Source organism: Nycticebus coucang, chromosome 8, assembly GCF_027406575.1.
Source record: "Nycticebus coucang isolate mNycCou1 chromosome 8, mNycCou1.pri, whole genome shotgun sequence".
Lineage (NCBI taxonomy): Eukaryota > Metazoa > Chordata > Mammalia > Primates > Lorisidae > Nycticebus > Nycticebus coucang.
This window is the reverse complement of record NC_069787.1, coordinates 51,790,621-51,795,826: the sequence shown is the minus strand read 5'-3', so window position 1 is coordinate 51,795,826 and position 5,206 is coordinate 51,790,621. Positions and strand designations below refer to the sequence as shown.

At 36.4% G+C, this 5,206-nt stretch overlaps 1 pseudogene; it reads right to left on the bottom strand.

Annotated features, from left to right (window-relative positions):
* Nucleotides 1–2,365: 2,365 nt before the first annotated feature.
* On the bottom strand, nucleotides 2,366–4,324 carry LOC128591334 (glycoprotein integral membrane protein 1-like; annotated as a pseudogene).
* Nucleotides 4,325–5,206: the final 882 nt, after the last annotated feature.

The window sequence follows — 5,206 nt, the reverse complement described above, 5'->3', positions numbered from 1 at the left end:
GCCTTGCCCTCCTTAGATGGTGCAGTCTCAGTTTTGTTGCTGTTTTTCTTTTCCTCTGTTGTCAATTTATTAACTTCCAACATCTGTTCCAACCCTCTGTTCTCTGCCATGGGCATTACCTAATTTTGCCGTCTGTACTCTGTTTTTGCTTCAATATAAATAGGACAAGCCACTTTATTTTTATTTTTATTTTTATTAAATCATAGCTGTGTACATTGATATGATCATGGGGCATCATACGCTAGCTTCATAAACCGTTTGACACATTTTCATCACACTGGTTGACATAGCCTTCTGGCATTTTTTTAGTTATTGTGCTAAAACATTTACATTCTACATTTACTAAGTTTCACATAAATGTTGGATCCAAAAAGAAGTCCAATGGGAATTCATAAGGCTTGGAAAGCAATGTGAGTCTATTCAAAGGGACTCTTGAAGAGAAAACAAATGAGAAACTGCACTGTCTAGCTAGTAAATCTGGTGTTGCTTTATTTTTCCCCCCAAATATACTGACTTAGTATTTCATTAGATCTCTATTTACAGAAAAAGTGTTTTTTGCTTGAAATATATATGTGTATATATATATGTGTGTGTGTGTATTTATATACATATATATATAATTATTCTTGTTCTACAGTGATTACAATGTCATCGAAGATAAAAAAGAGAAATGAGCTATGAACTGGGATAAGTAGTAAATCTGACTTATGTTGAGGGGTGTGACTTTACCCGAATCTTTCCCAGCTCATTGAACCACTGTCATTGTAATTTTTGGAATTTCCATCATATCTTTCTCAGAGTGGTTGCTCAGGAAATATTTGAACAGATACTACAGAACATTAGCTGTCTAATAAAAGGGCATGGGTTTATGAGACTTGCTAGTAAAGCTTTGAACCCTTTCCTACTGTTCATTCACACATTTACTAATTTCCATTTTATAAAAGATTATTTTAAGTTTAAAAGGCATGTGTGATGGGCATCTCCTCAAACTATAGTTCATATAGGACAGACTGATGAACATAGTCATATTTCTGAATATGATGCTTATATGGATGGAAATCTACTAAAACCCACATTCCTAACTATTTGACACATTGTTGCCACAAGTTAATATACCAAGGTCAATCCACCCAACATTTCCTGGAACACTGTGTTCTCTGTAAAGAAGAGAGAATAAGATTGCTATAAAGATCTGTGTCTGGGTATCACTTAGGATGCTTTTAGCCCATCTTCCTAAAAACAGAAGCACCAGGCAGCCTTGCCTTTAACTTTAATTCAGTAATATTCAAAGCTAGACTTAGTTTGCAATGCATAGGGATCTTATAATACGATGGGGGTAGAATAAGGCCAACTTACTTACTGTGCAGCACATTTGTGAAGGAGGGACAAGAGTACATGTTTTTTTCTTCCTAAATCATCTAGTTTGAAGTCAATGTGTTCCTCTTGGATCCACAACACACTTCCAATTATTTCTGGATAACATTTTGTCCTAATAATTAAAAACATTTTCCTTCATTCAGGACCAACCACACAACCTATGGATCCCAGTGCAAAATGAAAATTCAGCTCCTCCTGTTGAAAAAACAGCATTAAAGTCACATAAATCTATTACTATTTCTTTTCTATTGTGATCTCTTTTTTCTCATCTTGTCATAGTTTTTTTTTTCTTCAAACAAGTTTATTTTAGAGTGAAAACATGTCACTACCACTTTTAAATCCTGGTGCATTCACGTAGTCTTGGTACAAGACACAATCAAATCACAATGTATGTCAATGATTTTATACTGAGACATATACTTATTATAAAGGCACATTGTACTTAATAAAAAAGTGTTATTAAGTTCTTGAACTTTTTTTTTTTTTTGCAGTTTTTGGTCAGGGCTGGGTTTGAACCTGCCACCTCCGACATATGGGGCAGGGGCCCTACTCTGTTCAGCCACAGGCACTGCCCTAGTTATTGAACTTTTAAATTAGAATTTTATAAAGTGCTTTTCATAAAGTCTTATATATTATAATGATTAAGTGAATACAATTTCCTAAACAAAGGCACCTTGAAATGTTATTGGCACATGGCATTTTTTTTCTTGCCTATTTTTTTTTCATAATTTAAAAGTCTCTTCACAGGTCTTGTCTCTTCACAGAGACTGTGAAGTCTCTTCACAGGTTCTTGTCTTCCTCTTTGTTTAAATTTTCCAGCATCTGAATAGCCAGCCCTTTTAGAGGATAAGGTAAACTTTAACTTGGCACTGTAAAGGTCAATTTTGAGGCAGTCTTAGGAGTTTAGCATTTCTCTAGTGTATAAACTGCTCTTACTGATTTTTAAAAATTATATTCAAGTGGCAAATTCCATGATTTGAGATTTTTTTTTTTTAAGTACATGTCTTCTCTTCAAGGTTTTTAGATGTTTTCTCAGGATAATTTGGACATACGTTGATGGCTGTCCCAGGTGTAACATTCACTTTATCCAACTGAAGAATTCCTTTGTATTCAGAAACTGGAAAAAGCACCTTTAAAATGGTTATTATCACAGCTGCTCCTGTAATTCCAACCACCATAACGTTCAAAACCATAAAGAATACTGGGAAAACATTGCTCCGGAACCTGCAGAGATCTTTTCTAAACTTTTCTGTCCACTGACACATTACCTTATATGAAGATGGAGGCTCTGCTCTGAGAGGAGTTTCAGGTAAGGCATCTTCATCTACAGTGGTCCCCACATTCCTGATAAGATACTGGCTAATGGTCTGCAATGAACTAACACTTTCTCCTTTTTTGAAGAGGTTAGGAAGAGTAAATAAAATGTCATTGTCTCAGGAAATAGAGTACAGCATGCTTTCTTCCAAAGGAAGGGTGTAGTTTGAATGTCTGAGTCCTGCCTGGTTCTTAACTAAAATATCCATTTCAGTGACATCCTTTTGTTGAGTTGCCTTCCACCAGTCTCTACTACCTCTTCTTGAATGACAATTAGTTGCAAACTGGAACCAGATGTCATAGGCCACTCGTGAACTAAAATCCTTACACAGATAATTCCAAAATATTCTTTTTCCTCCAAATTTTCCAGATTTTCATCCTTCGCAATCAAAGTCTGACAGCTTATTCGGGTTGCAGCACTATTGACAGGGAAGTCCTTTATATATACCTGTCTACGCTCACAGGTTATGTGAAGAACAACCTGTATTTAGATGTCTCCCCATTATCTCTCTCGGTGGTTACGTTAATTCTGATGCCCGCCCTGTTGCAGTCTTCTACTAACACCCATTGGAAGATTCAGCTTCGTACACTCAGCCTTCACATTAATCTCTACACAAACAACCCTATTCGGGACCCTTCTGAGAGACAGGATTCTGCGAGGGTAGCCAAGCCCCAACTATGATTTTCAAAACGTCTGTGTCCCTTTTTTTTTTGGCTGGGGCCCGGTTTGAACCCACCACCTCCAGTATATGGGGCTGGCACCCTACTCCTTGAGCCATAGGTGCCACCCAATAGTTATTTTTTAGTTAAAATCTTTTTAAGTAAAGAAAAATTAACATTTTAAGTTATCAACATGACTTCCTACCATTCATCTTTATACTATACAATGCAAGTTTTAAATGCAAATGTAGGATCATTTAACTTGTAGGTAGAATCATCAAAATTTCACAATTCCTATTTTCTGGTTCATATATACATATGTATTTCATTCTTAGCATAAAAATAGAATAGAAATTTGGCACAAAATTAACTCACCCTGGGCGGCACCTGTGCTCAAAGGAGTAGGGTGCTGGCCCCATATGCAGGAGGTGGCGGGTTCAAACCCAGCCCTGGCCAAAAACTGCAAAACAAACAAACAAACAAAAAAAACTAACTCACCTTTTCCTACTTCACTTTACAGGCACACATTTTACCAGCACTCTCTTTGACTAAAAAATAAATAAGGAAGAACTGAAAGGAAAAGAAACTCCATATTGTCATATATATATTATATATATATGTATATATTTTATATATATATATATATATATTTTTTTTTTTTCTGAGCATGTCATCATTTTTGCATGAGTAGTTACTGACACATGAACATGAAGTAGGAAACTATCTGGCAGGGCGTCCTAGCTGCTCCTGTTCTGTAGCAGCCCTTGTCCCCTGTCTAGCTTCAGGGCATGTTCTCCTTTGACTAGACACACTCTTGTCCCACCAGACCTCACTCACCAACCACAAGTGTAGAAATGAAATAGTTAACAATTCGCAGGGGCAACCTCAGCGCATCACATGGAGTGTGGCCCTTCTGAGTGCCACTGGCCAATTTGGACACATAGGAAGCCATCTTTTTCTGGATTTCACTCATGTTTTCTGGAACGATTCCACCTCATGTGTAAGTACAGGAAGAAAGAAAGGACACAGCCTAACTACAAGCTTAAGTGTCAAGTCATGATTTTTTTTTAAATAATCTGAATACATGAATCCACTATTGGAGAAAATTTCACGTTCAACAAGATCCTACATGGGTGAAAATATGTTCTAACTTGGAAAAGAATAAACAAAGTTAAAGGGTTACTTGGAAAATACGCCATGTTTAAAACAGATGTTGCTTAAATGGTAAGCTTGAAGGAATCATCGTAGGACATCCAGCTGTTTCTAAGTCATAAACTCAAATTCAGGAGATGTTTTAATAATATCATTTTTCTCTTCCTCTATTAAAAATCCTAATTTATAAAAAATAATAATCATGTACTATAAATCCTGAATCATGAAGCTCCTCCGACCCTAGACGTAAGTTATGTTTTCTGGCTCACCTGTTTAATGAGGGAGGATGTTAGAGTGATGTGTGTCTAGTCATATTAAGCCTACTTATTTTGAGTGTCTCTGATCCATAATTCTAGTTTTTTTTTTTTATTAAATCATAGCTGTAATCCATAATTCTAAAGACGGTTAGTAATCCAGAAATGGATTTGTACCTTTTACACATTATTAGCTTACATTTTCCCTCCATGTCCAGGCAGAGCAAAGATTAATGCTTTGGGCATTCTCTGCCTCACTGATTCTCTTTCCCACCTGGGGATTTTATATTTATTTTCACCTTCTACCTTTGACCATGGAATTTGACTCAAGGAAGCATGTATGACAATGAGTCTTAATGGGTGTAGTACCCTCTGCAATGCTCCATCCGTGCACTAGCCTAAGGGAACAAGATGGCAATATAAAATGAAATGGCATATAACACAACCAG